Here is a 14452-nt window from a genome sequence, read left to right as displayed (position 1 = left end):
CAGTTACTCATGAATATTACCAAAATGTTAACCTCTGAATGATGCCTGCTGGCGGCATGCTAAGAACTAACATGGAGCTGTGACGATCTCCATGTCTGACAGTTTCAGTTTTGATTGAAAAATCTGAAGGCAAGGCCTACAGTGAGGCCATTTCCGTATGTTTAGCTACAATGATAGTTTGTTTATATGGGTATAGGACTAAAATGTTTCCTCAGCAAAATTCATATAAGAGATGAACATATAGATCCTTATCAATTTGGAAATCAATTCAATTTAGAAAAATGTTGCCTTTGATATAAATCTTTATATACACGCACATACATATACACATACATACATACATGAACATAATTTACATATATTAGTTTAATATATATGCATATATAAAATTATATGCATAAAATTATATTTATAAAATTATAAAATTATATATGCATATATTTAACAATATGGCAAGTTTTATCTGAAATGCTAGAAGAGCGGTTTTCTGTTTCAATGAGATTTGAAAAAGAAATATGTATATATGAATGGTAAGTGGTCTGTCTTTGCTTCTACAGCTGCTTTTCTATTCCTCCATACTCCCCAAAGGAGGTGCTAATCTGACCAGATTTCAGGACTTGGACTGGGTCATATTTACCAGAGGCATGCCGTGTTGAAAGAGAATGTGTCCCTGTTCAGCCTTCCCTTCTCTTCCTATTGCTTTCAGACCAACGACCCCTTTGGCCCTAACTATTCCTGCTCTTTTTCCTCTTGCAAAAACATTTAATTATTTATTTAATTTATTTTTTGAGACAGGGTCTCCATCTGTCGTCCAGGCTGAGTGCGGTGGCTCAATCATGGCTCATTGTAGCCTCGAACTCCCAGGCTCAAGTTATCCTCCCACCTCAGCCTTCCGAGTAGCTGGGACTACTGGCATGTGCCACCACATGTGACTAATTTTTTTTTTTTTAGAAGGAACCTCGCTCTGTCGCCCAGGCTGGAGTGCAGTGGCGCCAATCTCGATTCACTGCAACCTCCGCCTCCTTGGTTCAAGTAATTATCCTGCCTCAGCCTCCCGAGTAGCTGGGGCTACAGGTGCGTGCTATCATGCCCGGCTAATTTTTGTATTTTTAGTAGAGATGGGGTTTCACCGTGTTAGCCAGGATGGTTTCAATCTCCTGACCTCGTGATCTGCCTGACTTGACCTCCCAAAGTGCTGGGATTACAGGCATGAGCCACCGTACCTAGTCACCTCACTAATTTTTGTATTTTTTACAGAGATGAGTCCTTGCTATGTTACCCAGGATGATCTCGAACTCCTGGATTCAGGCAATCCTCCTGGCTTGGCCTTCCAAAGTGCTGGGATTACAGGCATGAGCCACCACGCCTTGCCTGCAAAAACACTTAGGTGCTTGGGAATTCTTGCTGCTTCAGGCTGTGGTTGATGATAATATCGAGATTTAATAGGGGGAGGGAAGCCCTGCTTTGGCTCAATACCTAAACCAGGCACTTCAGCCCAGAATTATTATAGATCCCTATGCTGGGAGCCCTCCCCACTCAGCTAACTGAACAAGAGAGTGACAATTCAATTTTCCATGAACCTGGGGTGAGAAGGATTGTGTTGGCCAAGGCAGGATTGATTTCCATCCTTGGAATATAATACCGTTAAGGCCTCACTTGTGCTTTCAGATGAGCAAATTAATATTGTGATTTTGTTAAAATAAAAATCTAAGACCTTTTTGTGAAAATATGTTTCTTTGCTTCTAGATTATCACCATAGCTTAAATTAAATATCTCAGATAGATACTAAGTGGCACTACATACTAAACCTTTGTGGACTTAAGTACTAGAGCAGATGTATTCTGATTAATCCCTTGATTTTGAAAAATTTTTTTTTTAATCTTGATGTTGCAGATGTCTGGGATAGTGTGCCACAGAGATGGATTTTCATGGATGCTGTCTGCAGTATAGTTTCCTATGATTTTATTATTTGTATTAGTGGGTATTGTAAAAAGGTGAATAGTAACTTCCAATTCTGGCAATGTAATGGAATAGTCAAAAAATTCTTCAACCATGAAATGCTGCAAAATGCTGGATCAAACATAAAAAATATAATTTGAATTCATGGCTGAGATAGCAAACATTTAAGAGGAAACTGAGAGCAAAAGCTTGAATTCCAAGAAGTAAATAGTCTGGGCATAGTGGCTCATTTCTGTAATCTCAGCACTTTGGGAGGCTGAGGCTGGAGGATCACTTGAGGCAAAGAGTTTGAGCTCAGCCTGGGCAACATGGCAAGACAATGTCTCTACAAACAAAATAATAAGTTAGCCTGGCCAACTTGGTGATGTGAGTCTGTGGTCCCAGTTACTCTGGCTGGAAGTTGAAGAGGGAGGACCACTTGAACCTGAGAGGTCAAGGCTGTTCTGAGCTGTGATTGCATCACTACACTCAAGTCGGGGCGACAGTGAGACCCTGTCTCAAAAACAAAACAACAACAACAAAAAAAAGGAAAGGAAACAAAACAAGGAAAGAAAGAAGAAGGAAAGAAAGAAAGAGAGAGAGAAAGGAAGGAAGGAAAGAAAAGAAAGAAAGAAAGGAAGGAAAAGAAAGAAAGGAAGGAAGAAAGAAAGAAAGAAAGAAAAGAAAGAAAAGAAAGAAAGGAAAGAAAAAAAAGCAAAAAAAGGAAGAAAGAAAGAACGAAAGAAAGGAAGAGAGAGAAAAGAAAAGAAAGAAAAAGTGATGTTGCTCCAAGGGCACTTGCTGATTCTGAATGGGCACTGGCTTTGATTTAGCAGGCAGTTGAAGCCACAGGTAAATCAGGGTCTCAGGTCCTGCAGGCAGGTGCCTAGTCCTACTCTGCACCTTTTTCTTCTCCCTGTCTGTTCTTTTCATAGGCAGGGTAATCATACACTGCTTCTAGAATGTTAGCCTTCAAAATATTTTGAAGATTATTCATTTCACCTAAATCTTTTGTTGTGTGGAAGAGGATAGTGGGGCTCATAAAATATCAATGGCTTATTAATGTCAGAACCAGGACAATAATCCAATTTTCTTTTTCTAAGTTCAGAGTCCATTCTGCTCCACTACTTTGTCTTTCTCTATTAGCCTTTTCATCCAAAAATGAAATGATGGACGTGTGTATGTGAGTGTGCATGCAGATGAATCTTTTGGGACAGAGGCTCAAAGAGATGATAGAGTACACATTTAATAGGTTTTGAGATCTAAGTTGATGTGAGAGACAGAGGAGGGCTTTAGGACCTTCCTGGGCTGCTGAGGCTGTTACTTCCCTCTCTAGTTCTCCCATGTCTATGGAAGATGCTCCTTCAGCTGATCCCTTGGAGCTACAGATTGGAGGAGGTGGTACTGCTCCTTTTGTCAGCGTACTTTCAGCAAATAGAGTTTTTGGCATTTATTTCGAGTTCTCTAACCATCATGAGATTGCAGGGCTGAAGCACTGTGGTCTCCTTTTCCCAGGACCACCCCTTTAATTGTGAAGGCCTGTGTTAAATATGACAAGAGTCCTAGTGGCACACTAGCCATCACTGTGAGCCAAAGGTCTCCCCAATCTCAATTCCCTTCTGAAGTTTGGGTGCTCTGACGTGGGTCATGCAGGGCTGGGAAGAGACACTGGGCCTTTTGGGCAGGCTATAAGGTAATGTCCTTTCCAACTGAGGTCTAAAAATGTAATTCAATATCTATTTAGTAGGGGGTAAGAAAAAGCAGACTTTTCTATTTAAAAATGTATCAGTAGCAGACTCACCTATGAATTTATTTCTACTGACGAAAGCAGAGTCAATGTTGTTAAAATACTCAGTCAAATGTTTACTCTTTCTTTCTTTTTCTTTCCAGTTTTCTGTTGCAGTTTTCTGAATGGGACAACTTTTGGGGAAACATAGTAATAGATTCCAATTCAAAAGAAATAGGCTACCTGTTCCTGATAAGTAGTAGCACAATAACATGCAAATATTTACTTTGAGATTTTTACTTGAATGCTGACTATGAATAAACTGTGATTCTTTTTACAAAACTACCCAACAGAGATAGCTTGATCCAGGATGGTCTTTTATTTTTAATTTTAAATACACATTTCGATTATTTTTCCTCATTTGTTGGTGCTGGCTACTTTCTGGGGATAACTAATGCAGAGTAATAGAAGAAGAAGAAAGTGATATGAAGAGAAAAGGGGCTTTAGGACTGTCCATAGAGGGTATTTTGAGGAGTGATTGGTCTAGAAAATTCAAGGGCCCAGCCAGGTGGTTCATCCAGGTGAGACCTGAGGTATGAAAAGATTTAAGAAACCAGGGGAGATCTATCAGGCAAATCAGAAAGAATACCAGGATAGATTACATATATATATATTTTTTTTTAGACACAAACTTCTTCCTGATAGTAAAATTTAAAAGAAATGTGTCCTTTTACAGGGAAAGTGAAGATAATATTTTTAAAATACAATGAACAACACAAAGCTTTTATAATAGTATTGGAACAAATTCAGAAATTTCTTTCACATAGCCATTTATCGTATTACCCAGATAAAAATTGAGAGCATAGGATTAAGATGTAGTTGTTTGAAAATGTTTCTTGTGGGGAACAAATTTAGAGACTCCACCTGTAGAGCTCAACAGTAATGTAAGCGGTAATGAAGATAGTTATAGAGAAATGGATAGAAAATTCCTTAGATTCTTTTCCATGAATATCACTGGCTTTGAACAGGAGCTGGATATTAAACAGTAGAAGTTCATCTTTCTGGGGTGATTTTGGAGCACTAGTGTTCCTAGGTGACTACTGTGGTTTAAATGTGTCTCCTAAAATTTACTGTTGGAAACTTAATTCCCCAATGCAATAGTGTTGAGAGGTGGGACCTCCACGAGGTGATTAGATCATGAGAGTCTGCCTCATGAATGGATTTTATTCCATTATCTCCAGAGTGAGTTAGTCATCAAGGGAGTGGGTTCCTGATAAAAGGGATTAATTTGGCCCCCTTTCTGTCTCATGCATTTTTTCTTGCCCTTCTGCCATGGGATGGCACAACATGAAGGAAGGACCTCACCAGATGCTGGTGGCACACTCTTAAACTTACCACCCTGCAGAATTGTGAACCAAATAAATTTATGTTCACCATAAATTACCCAGTCTGTGGTATCCTGTTTTAGCACAGAAAAAGGACTAAGACAGTGTGTATTGAAGAATATCCATTTATTTTGTAAACCAAATGATCAGATGTACAAACGAAATGATGCATTCCACTGAGAAATCTTCATTCTTACCTGGATGACTCAATCTCTGCAAAACAATGTTCACAGAGGTGTTCCTTCCTTCTCAAGAAACAACTTTCAATCGACTTGTAGGAAAACTTAATTTGTCCCAAAATATTATGCCAATGAATACAGCCTACATTATTTTAGGCTGTAAAACCATAGGGAATAAACTCTAGAAAATATTCTCATTGTGCGTTTGTTTGTTTGTTTATTTATTTATTTATTTATTTTTTATATTTATGTTTGAGACAGGGTCTCACTCTGTCACCCAGGCTGGAGTGCAGTGGCATGATCTCGGCTCACTGTAACCTCTGCCCCTTGGGTTGAAGTGATTCTCGTGCCTTGGCCTCTTGAGTAGCTGGGATTACAGGTGCATGCTACCATGCCCTGCACTTTTTTTTTTTTTTTGATATTTTTATCCTAGTCACTAGACCACCAGGGAGGCACACTTTTTTGGTATTTTTAGTAGAGACAGGGTTTCACCGTGTTGGCCAGGCTGTTCTGGAACTCCTGACCTCAAATGATTCTCCCACCTCAGCCTCCCAAATTGCTGGGATTACAGGCGTGACGCATCATGCCCAGCTTTATTTATTTGTTTAGAGACAGATTCTCCCTCTCTCGCCCAGGTTGGAGCGCAGTGGTGCTATCTAGGCTCACTGCAACTTCCGTTTCCCAGGCTCGAGCCATCTTCCCGCCTGTTTCCTGAGTAGCTGGGACTACAGGTACATGCCACCGTGCCGGGCTAGGTTTTGCATTTTTGTAGAGAAGGGGTTTTGCCTGTTGCCCAGGCCAGTCTTAAACTCCTGCACTCAAGCGATCGGCCTGCCTCGGCCTTCCAAAGTGCTGAGGCGTGAGCCACCATACCCAGGCTTGTAGTACATTTATTTGACTTGCATGAATCACATTACCAAACTTGTATGTGACATATAAATATTTAAGAAGCTACTAATTTGGAATTTGGGATAATTTTTAAAAAGATAGGGCAAACTGTTATCTAAAATGGTATGACCTAACAATATTAAAAGTGATTAATACTTTAAATATTAAAAGGATAAATGTCAATTACCTCAAAAGTTTGTATACCTACATTTCATACCAATAATTGACATGCCTTCCTCTTACCTCTTCCTTGAAAGTGAGCCATGTACAAATCAAAAGTAAATGGCTAATATGAAAATTACGCAGGCCTGGGTGTGGTGGCTCACGCCTGTAATCCCAGCACTTCAGGAGGCCGAGGTGGGCGGATCACAAGGTCAGGAGATTGAGACCATCCTGGCTAACATGGTGAAACCCCATCTCTACTAAAAATACAAAAAATTAGCCGGGCATGGTGGCACGCACATGTAGTCCCAGCTACTCGGGAGGTTGAGGCAGGAGAATCGCTTGAATCTCGGAGGCAGAGGTTGCAGTGAGCCGCGATTATGCCACTGCACTCCAGTCTGGGTGACAGAGTGAGACTCTGTCTTAAAAAAAAAAAAAAATTACACATTTGCCTTATCTTTTCATTAAACAAGTTCTCAGTAGACCTCTAGCAAGCAACATCTTGGATGGAGGTATTTTCTTAAACTAATGAATGTTAATACTTTGAAGTACAAAATTGATGTTTCTTAAAAATATGCAATTCAGAATTTTTACTTTTTCTTGTAGGTATTTTCTTGGTTAACTATAATTCCTCTTACCAGTACTTTAGCTCTATCCTAGAAAAACTATCTAAATTCTTAGAATAGCCTCCTAGCCAATCTCTCTGACTCCACTCTCCATCCCAATGTAATTTATTGCTCACAAATTTTTCTTAGATTATTACTTCAAAATTTGTCTTGTTTTACAGCTTTATTGAAACATGATTGAAGTACAATTAGGTATACATATTTAAAATGTGCAATTTGATAAGTTATAACATATGTGCACACCAACTAAACCATCATCAAAGGAAAGATACCAACCTATCCATTATGCTCCAAAGATTCCTCATGCCCTTTTGTCATCTTGCACCCCCCATGTCACTCTTACCTTCTAGGCAACCACTGATCTACTTTCTGTCTTCTGTCACTATAGATTAGTTTATATTCTCTCGATCTTATAAAAATGGAATCATGTAGTATGTACTTTTTTGGAGTCCATATTCTTTCACTCAGTGTAATTAATTTGAAATTAATTTATGTCATTGCCTGTATCAACAGGTCATTCATTTTTATGGTTGAATAGTATTCCATTGTATGGATATGCTGCCATTTGTTTATTCAGTCACCTGTTGATGAAGATTTGTGTTGTTTCCAATTTTGGGCTATTATAAATAAAGCTGTTATCAACATTCATGAACATATATTTTTTTCCTTTCCTCTAGTTTATTTTGTTCCCACTCCACCTCTAAACAAAGTGGATACAGTTAAAAAAACTTTTTGACCAGTAATTTATTCTGTTGTTGGAATTAACTAACTGATAGAAATGGACTGTTTAATTGGTATCGAGTAGACTTATAGGGACAAAATGACTAAGCTGCTGAGCTCCAACAGCCAACTTTGTGAAATTCTTGAGCGAAGTTCTTATTTGCAAACACAGAAAATTTATTTTCTGCCCTTTTTCATAGAACCTACCCATATCTTTCTTTTTATAAAATAAATCTTTTACTTAATTAGTATCCAAATGACCTCTGTGATGGTTTATTTTATGTAACGACTAGACTGGGCTAAGGGATAGCTGACAAAACATTATTCTTGGGTGTGTCTGTAAGGAGGTGTCTGGAAGAGATTAGCATTTGAGTTGGTAGACTAAAAAAAAGAAGATCATCCTTATCAATGCAGAGGGCATCATCCAATCCCTTGAGGGCCTGAATAGAACAAAAAGGTGGAGGAAGAGTGAATTTGCTCTTTGTTTGAGCTAGAATGTCCATCTTCTTCCTTCAGACTTTGGCACTCGTGATTCTAGGACTTTTGAGCTCTAACTGGCACTTCCACTATTAGCTCCCCTGCTTGTCAGGCCTTCAGGCTTGAACTGGAACTACACTATCTGCTTTCCTGGGCCTCCAGCTTGCAGACAGCACATCATGGGACTTCTCAGTCTCTACAATTGTATGAGCCAATCCCTCATAATAAATCTCTATCTATGTATCTCTAGATATTCTACTGGTCCAATTTCTCTGGAAAACGGTGACTAATACAACCTTTCATCATGAAAAGCTTTCACATGCAAAGTATTTTTTTTTTTTTTAACTTAAAGAAATATGTTGGCCAGGCATGGTGGCTTATGCCTGTAATCCCAACACTTTGGGAGGCCGAGGTGGGAGGATCGCTTGAGTCCAGGAACTCAAGACCGGCCTGGGCAACATGGCGAAATTCTGTCATTGTCATTACCAAAAACAAAAACAATTAGCCACATGTGGCACATACCTGTAGTCCAAGCTACGTGGGACTGAGGTGGGGGAATCACTTGAGCCCAGGAGGCAGAGGCTGCTGTAAGCCAATTTCACAGCACCATACTCCAGCCTAAGTGCCAGAGGGCCAGACCTGTCCTAAAACAGAAAAGCAATATACTGTTTGGGTTTTTTAATTTCATAATCCTTCTAGCCAACTATTAGACATATTATTTTTACATATTTGTGAATCTGGTTTTTTTTTGGATAGGAAACAATACAGAATTTCTAACATTGATTTTGCTAATGCATATTTAATAAATATCTTCAATCTCTTAAGTAATGTTAAACCTCAACCTTTGCTCATATTTCACAGGGGAATAATGCTTTATGTATTATGCCTACTTAAAGAATGTCTGGCAAAATAGTTGAGCACATGGTTTTCAGCTAATAACAACTGCATTTGGGGCTTTTAAGATAGCTTTTGAATCCAAGTACTGTGTAATTAAATTAATAATTATAAAACCTACAAGATTTACATGCAAAATGAATTTAATTCTAAATTTCATTTGTGATTCTACAAAATTTGAATTGTCAAGAAGAAAAAAGTCAAGCCAACTGGCAAAACAGTCTTTCAAAATATTTTTAAAATGCGATTTTTAATATTGTGCAAATATAAATGGAGAGAGGAGATAAACATGGATTCTGTCTATAGATCTATCCTGTCCCTCTATTCTCAGTTTAACTCTTTACTCCTGAGGCTTTGTCTGAGCCTCTTCCTTTATTCTGCACAACTCTCTACTCATTACTTTCACAGCATTTTTTCAATTTGCAATTACATATTTATTAATTTGTTGCTTTGTTTATTAGATAAAATCTCACCCTTGGGTTTGGGAAGTGAAATAGGCAAGGTTTACCAATTAATCTAATTAACTGGCATCCAGAGTAGATGGGGCCAAATTAGACATATGCATAAGAAAGAGCCTTTGGGATCAAACGGTGGATGAGATCAGGGCTCTTGACACAGCCGAGGTACTTGACATTGTAGGTACTACTGATTACTTGGAAGAAGGACTGTACAACTAATACACAAGCCTGTTCTTTTCTCTGTTTTTTCCCTTTTTTGAAGGCATTTGGAAATATAATAAATTTGATACCAAAGTTAATATGCTACTTTATCATTTTTCTCAGGAAGGCAACATCAGGCCTTTAACTGCGAAACAGCTGAATTCCTTTTGTCTGAGCAAACACCATTATGTGAAATAGTTCAGCTTTAGGCATAGGCATATATAGCAAGGCATGGGTAGGCAGCACTGATTGCCTATCCTAAATTGTTCCATTTTATTGTAGTTTAAATGAACCCCAAGCCAAAGAGGAACTTGGATTTTGATCTGTCCAAAGCCTCTAGAGTCACCTCACCCTTTCACCTCATATGTTTTCATACTGGCTGTGAAGTGGAATACTATCTGGGTTGTGGATTTCAGGGACTCAGACAGTGGATTTGATCATTTAGAGTTACTGGAACTTTATTAATGAAGAGAGAAATAGAGAGAGAGAGAGAGAGAGAGAGAGAGAGAGAGAGAAATGGGGAGCCTTATTATACAGAAAATATATCATATTGTTGTGACAGAAAAAAATCTCAAAGAATTTTACAAAACATTGAGTTGAGATGGAAATTTGAAAGATCTATGCTGAAAATATTGTCTACAAGAGTCAAGTTTATTCAGAGACAGTGGAGACAATGGTACACTTATAAAGAAATGGCTTTAGGTCTTGCATCAAGAAAAAGTGGAAGATGACAGAAGAAAGGTACATTGATTGCAAAACAATGAAGAAGAGAGGGACCATCTCATGAGATAGATTGCACCCTTAGAGGGCAAGGTAATCACAGATGAAAGGGAAAAGAACATATGTGCATATAAAAATGTTCTTAATGTTAGAACAAAGCAAGGAGTTCTTGTCTTTATATCACTGAGTCTGGACTAGAACTCAATGAGATTTAACTAGGAAGGATGCAAGATTCTAGAGAATAAACTAAGAGGACTCCCCGCTGAGGGGGCCCAGATATAAGAAAGTATTGAAAGGCACTCTTGAAGTTATAGGGAGGGAGTCAATAATAAGAAAAAGTGGGAGAGCTCGCCCTTGATAATTGGGACAGCCTCTAGAGGTTATACAAGATTTGGAATATTTGATATTGGAAGCCTGGGAAAGTAAGTGTAAACGACTTCAGTCATTAGTAATGGAGTGTTAAAGTGTAGTACAGGTGGAGAGGCAGGGTTCTCTCATGCCATAGGGAAAAATGATTGGGAAATTTATGGTGATATGACTCTTGGAGAAAGATGCAATGATAAGTATTTAATGGGAGTCAGACAGCATTCCAAAACATTGAGATCAGACATGGATTAGGAGTCTGAGTAAACTGATGAATAGTTTACTTCTATGTGGGAATTAGCCTGTTCAGGGAAGGGGAAGATTGGCAGGATTTGTTGTGGCAGATATGGAACCCTTTCATCTCATCTCGCTTTCTATAAGTAATTGAAACAGGCAGAATCTGGAGGTAGACATTAGGAAAAAAACAACAACTCCTGGGCCAGAAAGCGAAGATTACAGAGAAGAATGAAAGGAAGAAGGCATTGTAACCCAGCAAACAATAATTGTTCTACACCAACCAAGAAAAAAAAAATGCCAACAGCTGGTTTAAAAATCTCAAAGCATATGGGATTTTTTTTTTCTCAAAATTTAAAAGTCAGCTAGGTGTGCCTGAACTGACTTTGAGAACAACTGAAGAAAAAGGGACACAACAGTGAAGTAAGAGAATTGGTAGAAGGCGATTAAAGGCAATGCAGCCATTGAGAGTGTGTATGGTATTCAGGGGTTGGAAGATTTGAAACTGGCAGGATGATCTTGCTGTCTTTACTGGACCCTAGAAGCCCAGGCTATGGGAACAAAGGAAGACACATTGTTGGCTCAGAAATATGTTGGATGTTGTGATAGTTATCTGTGGCTGACGTAACAAATGACCACAAAACGTGTAGCTTAAAATAACAGAAATGTATTCTTCCTGATTCTGGAGGCTACAACTTAGCTTAATAACATCTGCAAAAACCTGTTCTCCAAATAAGGTAACATTAAGCAGCTCCTAATAAGGAAGTAGATATAACTTTTGGGGAGCTACCATTTAATTCACTACAGGCATGATTAGGATTGTTTCCTGAATCTAGGTGGTAGGCTTTTCTTCTTGTCACTGCTTTCTCTAGTGCAAAAAGTACATCTGATCAGAATCTGTATTCTAGAAGTAGATTCAGCTCTCCTCCAATCTTTTTGTTTTGATTTCTTTGTTCTTGACCTTTTATAAATCAGGTCAGCTTTTGTCCCTCTAAAGTGGTCATCTTGGATTTGGAGGAAGAGAGTAGGAAGCCTCTGCTGGGATACCATTCTACATGGGTCTCTCATTTGCTTGAACATTTTGTGAGAGGAGCACTGACTATATTTCATGGATTTTGTAAGCTGGAAAGCCTTGGAACATAAAGATAGTGTCTCCCTCTGGAGCAGAGGAAATGTTGATTTGTTGTTTGGTGTAATAAAGATGTCTTCCTCTGGGGCAAAGTTTGGGCAGGTTTGCTTGTAGTTGTTGTGAAAGAGTGGGGTCCTCTAAGCTTGAGTTTCCTCAGCTGTGACACAACCCACTGTGTGAGTAGCATCCACCTGGCTGATTTATGTTGCCCCACAGGACTTGGGGACAAGGGGAACCATGAAGCTCATGCTGTTTGCTATGCAGTGAAACAGTAAATTCAGTATACAAAAGTCTTGTATCTTCTGCCAGAATCCGTGGAACTGTAGCAGACGAACTTCTTAGTTTGCAGCTACAGATCATTACATTTTTAACAGTCTCTTTTAGGCCTCCTACCGCAAGCTGAATTCACTAACTTGGTTTTTATCAGAGGAGCCAGGTTTTGAGTGCTTATTCAATGATTAAAATAGTTCTGATTATCATTTGACTATCACTGCTATGTGTGGGCTTTTTCTATCAGAACTCTGGGGAAGAAGGGGTTAGTGGCAGGGTTTTGGACAGGACATCTGCCATATGGGAGAGTGGGCAAAAAATTTACTGTAGCAAGTTTAAGGCTGAATAGGGAATCTGTGCAACATAAATAAAAGTGTGGGTAAGTGAAGACATATGTACCAGTGGGTTTATTGCAATATGGTTATAATAGTGAAAATCTGGAGTTGGCATGAATGTTGATCAAGAGGGTTGAATAAAATACAGTACACTCATGCTATGGAATATTATGCAGCTATTAAAAAAAAGAGGAAAACCCGTATATTTGGTCTCAGAAGATATCCTCAACACATCCTGAAATGAAAAAGAAAAGTTAAGGTATAATGAACATGGCCTGTTCCTTTTAAGGACTGTGTATATTTCTATTTATATACACAAAACAAGAACTTCAGGAAGATGTGGGATAAATTGTTATAGATAGCATTTATTACTTTTCTAGTCAAATTATTAAAATAGAAAAGTATAGGAGAAAAGGGTCAATAGGTTTTGCGTGAGTGGAGGCTGTTACTTAGAGAGCTTGGCCATGGAAGGAAGGAAACGGGTGTGTACTGAGGGAAATACAGAGTTCGGGGAAGTTGGTGATTTTAGTTTTTTAAAGATGGGAGAGAGTATATTTATGGGGAAGTAGCCACTAGAAGAGAAACCCACTTTTCCATCTGTTCTATCCTCATCCTTTCACCCATCTTTCATCTCATCCCTCTTTGCACTCTTCCTTCCTTCCTCCCTTCTTCCCATTGCAATTAATAAGGGTGAAAGGTTTAGAGTATATAGAAAAAAAAACCAAACATGAAGTATTTGCTTTTGTGGAGTTGCATTTTACGGGGAGACAGGAAATGAACAAGTTACCAAAAAATAACATCATTGCAGGTAGTGCCTAGGGTGTGAAGTGCCCATGAAGCAGGATGAGGAGCAGATGATGATAGCGGAGGTCATGTGGGGAGACTTGAGAAAGTCTCAGGGTGGCTGAGAAAGGCCTTTCTGAGGAGCTAACATTTCAGCAGGGACTGAATGACATGGTTTTGTAAAATCTGCAAATTTGATAGAGGATTCCCAGCAGAGGGTTCAGCAAGTACAAGGCCTGAGAATAAGCTTGTCATGGAATGATGAAGCAGGGAATGTCGCAGAGGTAGGCCGGGGCCACTTTTGGAGTGGGGGAGTGCTAGGTTGTGCTATGGAGCTCTTTCCCCTGGGATGGAGTGAAGTGAGGAGGGAAAACTTTGCCTTTTAACAGAGTGTAGTCTGCACTGCCTACGCATTCCATGGGAGTCTTTCGTTAACAGGTGATCAAGTTCTGGAAATGGGTTAAAAGTACATCCTATTTCCACAGCACATTCTCTCTACATGGTGACAAAGACGCTTTGCTGGGCCAAACTTTAGTTAGGTTTCTGAACCTTCTCCTAGGCCTATCTGTGTGCTTCCGGTAAAATCTACTTTTAGCCAAGAACCCTGCTAAGTCAGTTTGGCAAGAACAGTCCCCTGCCCTCTGGACATCAGATTGGGTTCCTCATCCTCTACCATTGCCCAGGTAATCATCCCTCAGTTCCAATCACCCTGGACTGGCTTCAGCAAGAATCCTGCTAGGTTGGTTTGGCCAGAATTCCCCTAACCCCAGACGCTTCCTCTTAGTAATTTTCCATCCACTGACCCTCATGCTGTTCCTTAGCTATAAATTCTCACTTGTACATACTGTATTCTGAGTTGAGCCAAATCTCTCTCCCCAGCTACAAGACCCCATTGCAGTGGTCCCTGTCGATATCATGCTGGTCCTGAATAAAGTCTCCCTCACCATGCTTCAAGAAGTATCAT

The sequence above is a fragment of the Rhinopithecus roxellana genome, chromosome 4 (genome assembly GCF_007565055.1).
Source record: "Rhinopithecus roxellana isolate Shanxi Qingling chromosome 4, ASM756505v1, whole genome shotgun sequence".
NCBI lineage: Eukaryota > Metazoa > Chordata > Mammalia > Primates > Cercopithecidae > Rhinopithecus > Rhinopithecus roxellana.
Note: the sequence above shows the minus strand (reverse complement) of the source record.